The 15,168-nt window shown below is 42.4% G+C and overlaps 1 long non-coding RNA gene across 3 annotated transcripts in view; it reads left to right on the top strand.

Moving 5' to 3' along the window:
• LOC114016803 (uncharacterized) overlaps positions 1-10,845 on the top strand; it is a 239,291-nt gene extending 228,446 nt beyond the window's left edge. For all 3 annotated transcript variants that reach the window (XR_008734319.1, XR_003561477.2, XR_003561485.2), the window contains 4 exons: positions 7,192-7,325; positions 8,181-8,270; positions 8,365-8,447; positions 10,749-10,845. This is a non-coding gene — a long non-coding RNA (uncharacterized LOC114016803). The remainder of the gene's footprint in view (positions 1-7,191; positions 7,326-8,180; positions 8,271-8,364; positions 8,448-10,748) is intronic.
• Positions 10,846-15,168: the final 4,323 nt, after the last annotated feature.

The following is a 15,168-nucleotide window of genomic DNA, read 5'->3' on the forward strand; positions in this document are numbered from 1 at the left end:
GCTGGGAACGCCTGAAGGATCAGGTATACTTTCTATCCCTGGGGTTTTTACTGGAATGTATTTTCTTTCTCCCTTTCCATTCTTATGTGACAACTCTATTTACACATTACGAACTACTGTGTCTTTTGTTTTGGTAACAACTCATGCCTTGATCTGTTCATGGTCCAGGGCTCCTTTCAGTCTTTTCCAGCAATGCTACAGCCCAGCCAGTTATTTTATTATGTTGATGCATCTTTTTCTCCCCCCTTTCACCAACTCTTATCTCACAGCTATCTCCACATTTTCTTTGGTGTGTCCTCTTCAAAATGGAGAGTTCGTAGCTAGGTTAGCGTCGATAAAAAAGGTGAGTATGGAGTGAGTGGAGTGATCGTCTGCACTCAGGAGTCTCCTTGCCCTTTACAGAAAGAATCTGTCACGTTTGCTCAAATTTAATCAGCTTTTAATGGCTTTATTTATTAGTTGCTAAGCTTGTTTACTTCCAGAGAGCTAGAAAAGATAGCTCACATAGTAAAATGTCAGTATTATGTAGTTAGGCACAACTTCAAAATGTCTGAATTTGTATCTTGCTCTTTTTGGTGGATTAGGACCACATGAAACTTATTCAGTAATAGCTGGGTTTAAGAAGTAGAAGTCTGGATGGGATTTCTGGCTCTGGAGCAGATTTTCTGAGTGCCCTTGGGTGACTTGGTTGCTTGTCTCTGTTTCAGCTCTCCCTCTGCCAGTCTGATGTAATATTACATGCTTAATATAGGTGCTGAGGAAATAAATTAATGGATGTCTGTGAAGCATGCAGATCATTGATGCACAGATTGGTACTTCTGAGAGACACCAGTAGAAAACTTGTTGGGAACAGAGGTTGACTTGCCGGGTTGGAGGGTGAGAAAACTGTACAGGGAGTGGACAGGAAGCTGGTAAAAGGAAGCAGGAGAGAGCCTGGAAAAATTAGGGCTGATACAACAAAAGGTATTCATGACCTATTGTGGAAACTATAAAGACGTTTGAAATTCGGATGTTCCCTTCAAATCTGGACACTTCGAGCTCTCAAATGATCCCACCAAAGTTGAGCAGAAAAAGTCCAAAAGAAGACCTTCTGAAAGTCACTCAGGCATACAGAAAAATCTATACACGTATGTCCACATGAAATAAGCCCTGAAAAATGCACACAAACATAGTCCAATGAAAAGCTGCATTGTAATCCTTCCTGTATGAATTATAATGCATGTACAGTAACTGCAATGAATTCTGCGGGGAATGTGGGAATGTAGGTACCTATTCAGATTGGAAGCCATAAAAAAGGAACCTCTAATAACAAGTGGATCCTAACATTTTTTGAAATAAGTAAAATAAGAAAGGGAGCAGAGGGAGTGAATTGCATAAGGAACAGAAAATCCTGAACCCATGCTGGCCCAAAAGAAGTGTCAGAAAGAAAGAGCTCCTTTAAGTAAAAACACTCCCAAATTAGACCTTTGTCTGACCAATTCAATAAGAAAGGAACAGGGAATAAGGAAAGTCATTCAAATGTATTCATTGAGTTGCCAGAGAGATGCTTATTAAAGAAACCCTCATCTTGATTCCTTTTTTGGGGAGGAAGGAAAAGGAGAAGGAAGGGAAGGACTTTTTTTTTCATTTAACATTAATTCTTCAGAGGCATTCTTCCTATTATTCCTTCTAGTTCGAGTTCCTGCATTTGAAAAATATGTTGTATTTTTAAATAGATTTATTCCTTTTAACAGCATTTGGCATCTTTTGTCAGAAGTTCCTTCATTTTTCCAGTTTATTTCTTTAACATGTATTTGTTTAAGTGGCTTCCACTGTATTAATTGATATGTTTGTGTCTGTTCACAGCAAATGCATTCTCCTCACAGGGATTTTAACAGGCATTTGTTTAAGTGGGTTTTGCTTTTCTGTGTCTATTTCTGCTTGTTTTTCTGGTAGAGAAGGAGACATTACTAACATGCAGCCGACATAATGAGTCCCATTAACTCCCAATTCAGCTTGCTTTTTGACCACCTCTCTTTTAATGACTACTTTTCTTGACTGCAAAGTTTGGGGAATAGGAAAACTGTTCGCTCTGCTGGATTTTAATACATGTTTACATCCTTCTTTGCTGAACAGCACCACCTCTCAATTAATGTTACTCTTAGCCTTAAAGGAGCACTTGGTAATAAATAAATAAATAAATAAATAAATAAATGTGAGCATGGGTGTATTGGAAAAGCGTGTGGTGTGAACCAGAATTTTTACAAAGGCTGCTGGGCATTTTTAGAGACTAAGCAGCATTTGTGTTCTAATATTTTAAAGCTTTTCCATTGATCTCCTGTTAACTGAGAAGCAAGAATTAACCTCAATGACAGTGCTAGTAGCTCTGCAGTCTATTTTGGCCTGTTCTTTAAGTAAAAAGAGCAACCTAGATGAGAATTTTGTGCTTCACTGGATATTGAAAGATGAGGCAATAAACTGCTAAACTTGAGTAATCACACACTCCCAGAGGAATGCCTCAAATGGGGTTGGTCAAAAACCTTGAAATTCTAGCCTTCTGCACACTGCCTGGGCTTTAACATTTGATGAGAGTCATTATAGTGGGGGACTGAATACAAGTGTCTTCTGATTACAGACCTTCCATTAAAAGTTCCCACCAGTGTGCCTTTCCATAGAGAAGCGTCAATGGGATTAAAATCTCAATTCACCCCAGTCAATTCTCCAGTAACACGATTTCATTAGAGGCAGGCAGGGAGGAAAATGGACTAGAAAGCACTGAAACAGCTGGTGTATAAATTATAAAGTGTACTTTCTACTAAGTGAACACACCTTCCGCTCAGCCACATTACTAATTAATGTGTAGGGTAGCCGATTTTATGTAAATTGTATTCTTCCTCTCTCCTGTGCTTTGGTTAACAACAGGTTCTTCTAAATCTTGGAAAAAGAAAGATTATGCAAAGCTATCATCATATGAAAATAACGTATTAACATACTGCCTGTGAACTGTATCCAATCAGTTCCTTTTCACTGGCGTGTGTACAAAACAATTAAAATCAAATTTATATTGCACTTCTTTAATATATTCTGGCATTAATATAATCAACGAACAAGTGTTAAAAAGTCTTACAGGCCTATTCTGCTTTAAAATGATACGTTTGTTCTCAGGGTTAGTGGATATTTTCAGCTGCTTTAAAAGGGCACTAAAAAAGAAAAGTTCTGGCCGTACGAACGTGACTCCAGCAGCCAACAGTTCACGTGGAGGCTGCCTCATTTTAATGGCAGCCGGTTCTGTTAATTTTTTTATGTGGTGTCTTTACTCCTGGCTTCTGTCAGCTGTTCTCCATGTTACCTGCAGCATATTTGTTTTTAATTATTGGATGTTGCTGAGTAATTGCTCATAAAGGTTATGAGACCACTGAATTATCCGGATGACCCACAGCTGTTCTGGTGTCAGGCAGACACACGCCTGCAGACCCAAGAGCAGGCTCTGCATGCCTGCCAAGCCCCAGTGTTTCACCTGGAGACCAAGGGACAGCTCACATGCCATCAGTATATCCTTATTTTCCACATTTCATGCTCTATGGCTACATTTTCCCTGTCTGTTTTCCCTGCTGCTTTTGGCATACTCTGCCGTGAGACCAGATAGGGAGAACGAAGATACTTTGTCACTGCTGTCAGTGCAGCAGGCTAGAAGATCTCAGAAACCAGCAAATGGGTGGAAGGGAGTAGAACGTTTTTGTCAGTCACAGGACTGGAATGTCTATCAAGAGGTTATTTACTCTGTCCTCAACCATATCTGCATCTCCCCAGGAACAGTGTCCTTGCAAGCACTGCCACCAACAGGGACTCCACACCTCCTCTAGGCACTCTTTCTCAGTGCTGCTCTAGCTTCACTGTTCCCTTAACATCTCTAGCTGCAGGTAAGCCCATCTCTTGTCCTATTTACTAGGGACACAGAAGAGATTACTTTCTTCCTTGAATCTGCCTTTTACTTACTTTGAGACCCTACCCTCCCTCAGACACATACACAAATAGACTAATGCTAGTCCTCAGCCAACAAGATTCTTGAAACTATGATCATGAATCCACAAATGATTTTTTTTTTTTTCTTTCAACTCTCCTCTGGCAGTGCTGATCCTGCCTACAAAGACACATCCCTCTGAGGAGACCAGAAGAGAACATATTTCTTAGGAGAAATAGATGAGTGAGATCCTCATACCAGTTCTGAGCTTTTTTTCTAGATCAAAACTACTCTTTATGTCAAGAGGCAATTGAAAATACAGACGTTGTGTGCACGTGTGCACGAGCAGGGTAGTTTTGCAGAGTCCTCGTGTATTACAGCCCTGCAACCTACTCCTGCTTTTATGATGAGAATTCTTTTTCTTTAACCTGGTGTTGAATCTTACGATTTTGTAAGTGAAAGGGCAAGGGCCTGTGCAGGCTCCCTCCTTGACCGTTGCACAGAATTAATTTCTGTGGTGCATTTCCAGATGTGTGAAATGTGCTGTTGAAATCAGTGAGCATGCTGCTAGGGTACGGGCCACGCAACTGAGTCTATAAAATCCTTTCTGCAGCATATGGATTCTTTACAGTAAGGGGAGGGAAACTGTGACAGTTTGTCCACTGAACACTAAGCTGAGACCATAAGCTCACTTCAGTTTGGACCAGAGGATAGTAATAAACCATGGATGAAATGTCAGTGCCTTTGCATCAAGTGACCCCATGTCATTCTTATTTATGACTTCCTAACAACAAATTTAGCCAGATGGCCTAGGTGATTGGCATAATTCCATTTTGAAACTGCAGATTTGAATTCTTGAAAGTATAAGTGGTTGTGCATTTAAATATCCAACCTGTCAGGAGAGAAACCGTAAGATACTTCTAGGTTATGGTGTGTGTGATAAAAACAAGCCACCTGGAAAAGCATGGATTGGGAATTTGGTACTAAAACTCATTACCAAAAATGGCTTTTTAGATTTGCACTGTGGGTTTTTTTTCCTCCTCAGCCTTTGGCAGCAAAGCTGTGAAACAAAGGTGGGGGAGGAATGCAAAGGAGAGAAGCAAGGCCAGGATTCATTGTGAAGTATTTCCTTTCTGTCCCTCATTTCCCACTAGGTGATTGGGAGTGCAACCAAGTCAAGCAGCCAACTGACTGTGTACCTCATACTAAACACTAGGTCAGACCTGTTGCAACTTTTTCCCCCTTGATGGTGTTGATGGCATAAGTGGTATCTGCAGACTGGCACTGAGGACAGGATCATCTGTAGTTGTTTATAGGAAGAGAATAAGAGGAGAGGAGGTGCAAATTCCACCCTTGGTGGAAGCCCATTAACTGCGGCCACTTTAGTGTCAGTGAGAACTGCAGGTAGCCAAGGAGGTTGCTGTGCAGGGCTACAAATTACAGTAGTTATCTTCCCTGATTGCTCAGCACTTGAGGCAAATGTTCTCTACCTCACACCCTTCAGCTCTAACTCACTGTCAGACCCTTCTCCCCTAGCTGGTGGACGGCTTGGTGCCACTCTCTCCAGGTCTGTCAGGACTTGGCAGTGCTGTCATGGTGCTCTAACTACTCACTAAAGGAAAGAGGGCAGACACAGCACAGTGGTATCCAGGTTTGTTTTCCCACTTGCAGCATCAGAACAAATGCTCTGTTGTCCTTTCAGAAATACTTTGCTGATGAACCGTGGCCAAATAGGGTCAGTCAGAGTATCAAAAAGGATAGGCTGAGCCAGGTTCTCTGCCTTCTGGCACTGGTGGCAAAAATTCTACAGACCTCAAGGGAGAACAAAAAAATCTCGGGAGCCTTTGAAGGTGATCCCCCAAATGGTTTAACAGGACTTTACAGAGGCTTGTCTGGACATTTTCTGTGTTGCTTTTCTTGGAGGCGACACGTGTATGGAAATGTAAGTTGTAGTTATGATTTTCTAGCCAGCTCAAAATATGGTTAGAAAGGAGAAAAGAAGCTTCTTTTTCTTTGGGCGGTGTTATCAGGAAGGTTGAAAGCTGATGAGTAGATTCCTCAGTGATTCAGGAGTTGCATGTCTTCAGACAAGGAGACTTGCATTCTTGTAATTTTTACAAGGATTTTTTTACGAGTGCTGTTTTGTTGCTCTGTTATTTGTATCAGTGCTTGCTGGATTCATGGGAAATTATCCCATTTGTCTCCAGTGGATACTGCATAAGACTCAAAATGAGAAACACGTCCATAAAGTTTGTTAGGATTCAATATGTAATTTTTTTTTGTGATAAGGAAAATGAAAAAGATTGTTGTAGTTACATTTTAATTACATGAGTTGAATATCCACATTGTCTAGGACCTAGAATATTTCTAGCATGATGGAAAACAGCAAAAGAATGGGATTAGAGCAGTCATGAAGAAAAGATCTCAGGCCTAAGTAGCGATACAGAGAGGATAACCAATCGTAACAAAACCAAACTGAAATGGTTGAAGTTGTCTAGCTTGAGGGGATGTTTAGTTTCTTAGCAAAAATTGCCTGTAATAGATTTTAATTTCTGCATGTGCTGTGTAACTATTTTTGTTTCGATGTAACTGTGAAATTGAGTGTTTTGTTTCTGCTCTTATCAGGTCACTTCCAAAAATAAAGTATATCTCAGAGAACAGCAATATTATTATTATTCAAAGGCTACATGTTTGGGCAATTATGCAAACATTGTCTTACTGTAAGTCAGCAAAAACCTTTCTCAGAATACCTGGGATCCTTAAATTAATTAGACTTCTCACCTCTGCCTTTGAATGCCACCTTTCAAAGGAGCCACCTCCTGCCCAAACCCACACCAAAAGTCCCCCACCCCATACATCCAGGTCACTTTGCCATGCAGCTCTCCAGCTGAGTGGTCGTCTGCAATGAACAGCGTTGCTCCTCTAATTACCGAGTGCAAGCTTATATGTGTACAATTGTGGTGTTACAGCAAAAGTCAACTGTGTGACTCATGCGTTGCCGTAAGCAGCAACTTTCCCTGAAGGAAGTAAGTTCAGTTTCTGTGGCCTGACATCAGAGACATCAGAGGCTCGCTTCCCATTTCCATCATGGCTGGAAGTTTAGGAGCATCGTTCTTATGAGAGCAGCTGGAGAAAAAAGGCTTGGTGGGGAAAAAAAAGTACAAAATGTAATGATACTAAATTTAAACAAGACTGATTCTTTTTTTCCCCCTAAGTACTCTTAATGGGAATAAATGGTTTTATCTTTTCAGATCTGTATGTTTTTGCAGAAATATACTGTTGGGAAAAGGCTGCAAAAATTCTGGCGACCATGTAAATCCCACACTGAAAACTCACTTGGGAAGAAGAAAAGACAAAAAATTTTGTGCTGGCCTTCTAAGTGAAGGTGAGTATTGTCCTACATACACACTAATGAAAGTAAAGCTAAATGATGCCCAAATTTCATTGCAGAAGCAAGCCAGTGTTATGTCAGCCAAAGCCTTCTTGATTTTTGTGAAGGTGGGGACCTTTCCTCCCTTTGTCTATTCTTACTTCTTGGTAAACAGGCATGTATAAAAATGGAAGGGGTGGCATTAAAATCCTCTGTCTTTGTGGCCCCCCTGGCTACACCCTGTGTGTGTGGTACTCAAAAGGGCAAGTGTGTCCCACAGGGAGGAGGAATATTCAGTGTTCTACAAATGGCTTTGAACCAGCTGCACATCACACAACCACCCTGCTGAGCCACTGGGCCTAGGTACTCTTGCTGGGACAAGTTCATCCACAACTGTATGGGGAGCTGCTTAATTGAGCCTCATTACTTCAATTTCCTACTGACACTGTGCGCCCTGTGAGGTGCTGCTCAGGCATGCGTCAGGGGCAGGGGGTTGAGCAGCTGCCGTTTCTTACATGGAAGCGGTAAAGGATGAGCGATAACAGTGCCCTAACCCAGCACTATTGCCTCTGTGGTTGGTACCTCTTATGAGGAGGAGCAAGCTGCTTATTTGACCCCCTTAAAGAGGAGGATGCACCTGCATCAGCCATTGCCATCTCCTCTCCTGGGCCTTTTGCTGTAGAGGATGGCGCGCTCCTGACAAACTGCCACTGGCAGGTATTACCTTCACCCCGTTTGGCTCTCTGGTAATCTATATGTTCCCTTTTTAAGAAGGGTTCATGCTTGGAAGCATCTCAGCTAAAATCTCCTGAAGAGGGGTATTTCTTTATTTTAACAGGTAATGTGAGCATCTATTTTTTCCTTATTCAGCTTATGTAACCTGTGCCTCCAAGGCCGGTCAAGCATTTCTCTGAAGCCTCCAGCTCCAGCTCTTGTTTCCTCAAGCACATGAGTTCACAGGTAGACATAGCCTTCCCATTCATCCCTCGTCCTGTGGAAGTCCTGAATCCCTGCTAAGAGCTTTGTTTCTACAAGCAGTCTTATTTCCTTACAGACCTTCTTCCAGTCCTTTGATTGCTGTATCATCTTCGGGTTTTGTTGTTAAAGGAGCCTCATTACGGACTTTTGCTCCTATAGGTAAGTACACAGTATCTACCGCTTAATGTCAATGTTTCCAGAGTACCACAAAAGCTCTTAGAGGAAGTAATCGCTTCTTGATTTCCATGGGACAGTGGACAACATGTGAGAGAGAACTTAGGCAATGATATCCGTTATTATCACCCTTCTGAAACTCACCACTGCTGAGTGAAAATGAGCTTTGTGAAGGTAATCAATCACTGGTCACCACATGTGTTCCCTCGGTATAACATTAAGGGTAGAACTCATCACTCTGAACAGCATCAAGACAGTCTTGTGTAACACCAATTCTCACTCACCCACTTCTGCAGGGGAGATGAAAGACGTATCTGTTTACCCAGGGTACTCTGACTTTGCGTTTCACCACTCCCAGTGCAAGTAATGACTTGTTGGACAACCATTAGACTAGCCAGACAAGGACTTTCTGTGCTGCAAGGTGGCATGGAGCTATTGTAGCTCTGCACACTGAGTGAGAACTCAGATAAATTATAACACCCAGCATCACAGCAGTAAAAATGACAAAAATAAATACCATAGTATTAGAGAGAGTTCCTTCCTTTGCTGCTGCCTTTAGTCAGGTAGTGTGCAGTCAATTCATAGAGTAAGAAATTATTTCAGAACACACATTATACCAGAATGTTGTGCTACTCCCAAAAAGCCCTACATAAGTTCTCCCAGAGGGTGTTTTGGAATTGGTGAGGGATAAATTCAGGAAATGGTGGTGTTCATTGTATTAGACCCTACACATTGAATATCTGGCAACCCAGAGACAAAAGATATGGAAGGACCATATTTGTGAGCAGAGGTTTCTTGTTTGGCAGCACCTGCGTGCAGACTAAGCTGGTCAAGGCATTTCAGTCTGGGTTTGTCTTCTCTGCTTATGTGTATGTAAAGGTGCCCAGGTGATTTCCATGGCACAAGCTTTGCAGGCATGTGGTTGCTGCATCTTGTCACTGGAGACTAAGAAGCAGTGGCAGGTCATCATGAAGAGTATTAGCTCATGTATTTTGACAGGTGAAGCTAAATAAAATGAAATAATTTGACAGGAAGTGAAGCCAAAATGCAACAAAGGAATAGACTTGCAGGAATATCAGGTTACCGAGGGGGTGATGAGAAATGTATGTACAAATGAATAAATAAGGACAGATATTTTTATAAATCTATTTCAACCTTAGTAGTTCAACTAGCTCAGAGTTCTTTGTCTCTTGGCCAATTTGAGTAAGGCAGTGCTGCTATCACAGTAAGCACTTCCACTTCCTAACACAAAGTAAGGGGACTCTTTGTGACTGCTCTTCCCTAAGGGAAGAAAGAGAAATGCTATATGGGGCACAAAAGCAACAGTGGATTTCCTAGCATATGGTCTTTTCCAGTGTGAGCACAGACAGCTTTTTGCTGTAAGGAAACAAGAGAGAGCTTTGCAACCACTATTACCAAGAGGCTAGAGACTTCCTTGACACTGTGTTGCTGAAAAAAACATAGAGAAGCAAAGGAGAAAATTTATCCAAAGTTAGAGCAAAGAAATGCCTAACCTTTGCATTAGAAAAAGAAAAATATTATAAACTATACGGGCAGTGTGGGAAGCAGCAGTGGGGTTTGCTCATTAAAGATGCTGACAACATAAAAGCAGAAAAGGCAAAGTGTCAGCACAGCTGTAGCTGGTCACAGCAGTGAATAGCTGGCCTGTTTCTGAGGACTACTGTTGTGATCCTTGGGAACGTTGTACAGATGCGTGGCAGTACCCAGCCTGATTAGGTTGTACCAGCCTGTGAGCCTCCAGCCAAACAGCCTGCCATTTAGTGGTACATGTCCCTTGGCTACACACAGCAAACACGGGCCATCTGTGAGAAAACAGCATCCCACTCCTGTGCCTGGGCAGCAGCAATGACACCGCCTGGGGACTCTGCCGGACCACAGGCTGGCATGCATTCAGCTCCAGGAGGGCAGGGGTTATAGCGCTAGAGGCAACTGTGAGATTTGGCTTTGATAGCTTGGTACCCAGAGCCCCAGGAGTTTGCCTGGAGAAGCACATCCTCATGTGTCAGCCACACTGAGCCCTACAGGAGATGAGCTCTCCAGTATGAGAGTAGGTAGGGAGAGTACGTTCCACTGGGGCAGCGGGAGGCGTTACAGGGAAATGAAAAGAGTTTAATGTTGTGTGTATTTAGACAGGTAAAAGAGTGATTTGGAGACCTGGGCAGAGGACTTGTATGAATAGGTTTGTTTTCTTTCAGAGTGTTTTTTAATCTGTTTTGTTGTGAAAATGTTGTGTATTAAGCACTTTGTTGTTATTCCTGTGTTTAGACTATGTTATGGATGCATATGAAAAAATCCACTTGTTATCTACTTTACCTGGATGAATTGTTACCTGATGTCTACAGGAGACGTAGGCGGAGTCCTGCAGAAGTCATCCTGTGCTGTAAGTGTGCAGTCTTATTAATCACTTTAAAATGTTTCATGGCTCTCAGAGTTGCCAAGGTCTCTTTCAAATCTGAACTGAGCATGAAGCAATGAAGTAAGAAGGTCCACTTGAGTTTGGAGTGAGTCTAAAATAAGGGCTCTAGGAATTGCAAGCTGCTGTATTAGTCTCATTTCAGGCCCACAGCCTGCAAAAATTTGTGGCCAAGAAGCTGTCAAAATGCCATAGGAAGGACACTTTAATTTGGAATTTGCCACAATGTGCCTGGCACCAAAAATGGTGGTGCAATGGGAGGTGAAGTAAGAGTCCAAAGCCAGGTGCCGCAAAACCTTATCCCACACACAGCATGGATGTGTGGCTCTTCTGCCTCTGTTCCTCACACAGGTGGCCCTGACAGCAGTGCTCCAGCCATCCTTCCTGGCCAGGAGCTGCCTGCAACAGGCTGCTGCCCAGCGGCCTGTCCCAACAGCACATTTCTAACAGCAGCACAGACTTCAGGATTGGAGTTGTGGGTCAGTTTGCAAGTGGGGAGAGTGGACACCTGTGAGAATGCAATGCTGGTGGCAAAATGAGCAGGTGCAAGTCAGGAGCTCACTCTTCCTCTGTGGCTGGGAGGGCGGGAAGCTCTGACCTAGGCTCACCAAAGTGAAGGCTTGTAGAAATGGGTCACCTGAAGGACACAGTAATGAGCCAGTTTTTGCCAACAGTTGACTAAATTTAACTTCTTCGTGCTATCAGATTTGAGCTGTTGCTGGCCAGGTTGTGTAGTAACATGGAGATGGGAAAGAAGGGCATTTCTATCAGCCAGGATAAACTAACATTAGAAGTGACTTTAAAAATAATATTACTGTGGAATATGCCTGGCATAAACCTCGGTCTCGCCCTGATGCGGAGACGCAAGGCACTGTGTAGCTTCAGAGAAATAAAAAACCAAGCGCCCTCAAACCTATTCAACATGAAAGGACTTTGCTATTCTTCCCTGAACTACTAGACATTGAAATAAAGATGTATTAGGTCTACATTTTCAGATACTCTAAGTGAGCTTGTGCTGTGTGGGAGCCATAGAAACACACAGGCTTTCTTCCTCCCCAGCGGAGCTATTCAGCCGGAAGCTAGGCTGATTTCAAACCAGTTTTTGCCAAAGACTGCCGGTACCTCCAACTGAGATCTGCTGGAGGGTGCAGGCTTAATTATAAAGTATCTTCTTTACAGCTGCAGAACACTAATCCTGATTTACCAGAGTCCAGTGACTTTGGTTATGGAAACTATTTTTTTGATACATCAGAGTTAATCTAACTCTGATCTAAGTTGTATGATGGACGTACAGTAGTCTTGGAATATATTTGATGCTCATGGCCATAGTCAGAACTGGCACACCTGGCTTTTTTCTGGCATACCTGTCTACAAGCCTATCAGCCAACGTAGCAGTGAGTTCAGCTCGGCATTGTGTTGCTATTTCAACAGGACATGAGGTCTTATCAAACCACACGTGTAATTTGTGTAAAGCAGGAAATGTGATTTTTCTTCCAAGGGAAGAACGTTGTATGGCAACAGTCACCTAGTACATTGCTTCCAGTAGCATCACATTGTCCGCATGGACACACTTTTGTACTCTGTTGCATTGATCAGTTATTTTTCTGGAGGGCAGTTTCACCTAAATCAGTGGCTTCAGGAAAACTTGGATTGGCCCCTCAGTGAGGAGTGAAAGTCAGGTTGTACTCTGTTAGCTGGGTTCCAACTGTACATTCTTCAGTAGTGATATAGTACCCATCTCTCATTCAGTCGACAGCCTTTACCTGCTGACATTCCAGTTTTGTATCAATTGTAAGGTCTGTGGCCCTGAAAGTGTATTTCAACATTTGGAAAAGACTTAAGACTAAATTAGGCACCACAGTGAAAGCATTTGGTTTTTCCAGAAATCCCTGTGACTTCTGCAACATCCCTACCTTTAGTGCTTAGACAAAAATAGCTTTTTAAAGTTGAGGAACTTCTTGACACTTGAATGTGACTGAACTGAGGAGAAAAAGAACATTCTTTTTTCCAGAAGTTTTTCAGGATTTTTTCCTTATTCTGTTACCATAAGTGTTGAATAAATCATTGTAATCTATGTTTTGTTTAGTGCACTATAAAGTGTCACAGATCCAATTAAAATATGAAACCACTTTTTTAAGTATAATTTATAATACCTACTGTAAAAGAACACAGTATCGTGAATGTAAGTGATTTGATCATAAAGTTCTTCAGATGCAGCCCAGGAAAAGGGGCCCCTGAATCACTTGGAGATTTTGAATGAAAACAGAGGATAAGCATTTATTATTTAAAAAAATAATTCCAGTTCTCCCATAGTTTTGGGTACTGTGGCCATCATAAAAGAAAATGAATTTTGGTGTGCAAGTACCAGAACGGAACACAGACACTCTTTTGGTATTAAAAGCTTAAAACCTGTACACCAGAATTGCTTTCTCTCCCTCAGTCCACATTGCATTTTTAAAACTTAAGAAAGCAATGAGAAACTTCAACCCAAGGTAGGAGAACCCTGTTTTGGAAACCGAAGGCCTCTCTTGCATTTATATTAAAACCTTTCTTTTACAGTACTCTGCAATATAAAGAGTTTTTAAGTTTGTCTAGTACAACCAAGAGGTTGATAGCTGCTTCTCTCCACTCATTTACATTTAGGGATGACTGTGGTTTTAATGAAGCAGAATATTCCAAACACTAATGGATCTTAAATTGCTTATTCTTACCAAGAGGTACTCCAAATAGCACATTTGCCTCAAGTGATATAAAGTGATGAGTTAATTCATGTACTTGTGTCAATTGCTTCAAGATACTGAGAATTAGCTGCATTAGTGATATGCTTCCCCCCCCTCCCCCCCATCCCCCCCCCCCCCCCCCCCCCCATTACATATGTACAGGAAGATGCATAGGAATGGAGATCGATTTAACATCTACTGCACAGAGGACAGGAGAAATCTGGTGGATGTCCTACAAATGTCATGGACAAGGTTAGTAAGATATTTCTCTGTATTCTCTTACTCTTCCTTGTACTTATTCTTGAGGTACTTAAGATTGTAAGAGTAGTCTGTGGCAGCAAAATTTCTGACCACAGTGAAATAACCAAGAAGAGTGTGTCTTCAGGAGAGCCACATCAAATGGAGCTTGAAAATTCTTCCTAGGGACCTGCACCAAAGCAGTGCTCAAGTTGCTCCAAAGACCTCTTCTCCATTTGGACTCCCAAACCCACCTGTGTCATGTCCTGCAAAAGCCTGCAAAAGCAAGAAAAACGTGGGGACAAATGCACACCCCTGATCTCAAACTTCCATGGAGATCAAGGGCCAGAGCACAGTGTGATTCCCCATCCTCAGGGCTCCTCTGAAGTAGCACAGAGCAACAGGTGGCAGCTGTTAATGTGCTGAATGTGGCTTCCCTCTGTGTCTGGCCATGGAAAACAAAGCGAGCAAGCGGATCCATGCCAAACACTTTGCGAGCATGGAGCTTACACAATTGGGCTCCACCCACATGCCTCACATGGGAGTTTTCTCCCTCACCAGCTGGGTTAAGATCACAAGATGGAAAAAAGGGGAGGGAAAAAAAAAAAAAGAGCTGGATTTGTTTTCTTTCCATTGTGGCTCCCAGGCTGAAAGTTCCTTTGCAACAGAACAACAGAATAAAGATGAGAGGGAACACTGCTGATGGCTCAAAATCTGGCACCAAAGTTTGTTTTTCCTAAGCAGTCTGAGCCTGAACAGTCTTGTCAGACAATGTCAACAGAGGTGAAAAAAAATGACGAAAATCATTGAATCTAGTTGGGCTCGAAAATGAATAAATGCACCAGACAGGGTAAGTATATGGCCATTAAAAATGGCATAACCCTGACTGGAAACTGAACACCCTCATATGTATTTCGTACTCTCAAAGGCTTATCATGCCAGCTGTACTTTTGAATGAGCTAAGTGTCTACTTGTATGAAATGAATGTGAGTAGGCACACATAAGCTTTCTCATCAGTGTCCATACTCATAGCTGGGCATGTATTGAAGTCTCTCAACTCAGCTTGTTATAGCTATCATGATGCAGAGCCTGAAAATGCCTCTTCTCCGAGACCAGACAAACGTGAACTGACAAGCACTGTGTTTTGCCCTTAAGGCTCCTGTCCACGGTGATGCGTCGTCAGTTATTCTCTGTAAAAATCTCTGCCCCCCCCACCCCTCGTGTGCTTGCTTCTTGCCTTTGCGCTCGCCTAATTTGGAACCAGGTACAGTTCATGGGAAACGCTGACTTCACTCGAGCACCAGCGTCTTCGTGC

This window comes from Falco cherrug, chromosome 10 (assembly GCF_023634085.1).
Source record: "Falco cherrug isolate bFalChe1 chromosome 10, bFalChe1.pri, whole genome shotgun sequence".
NCBI classification, from domain to species: Eukaryota; Metazoa; Chordata; class Aves; order Falconiformes; family Falconidae; genus Falco; species Falco cherrug.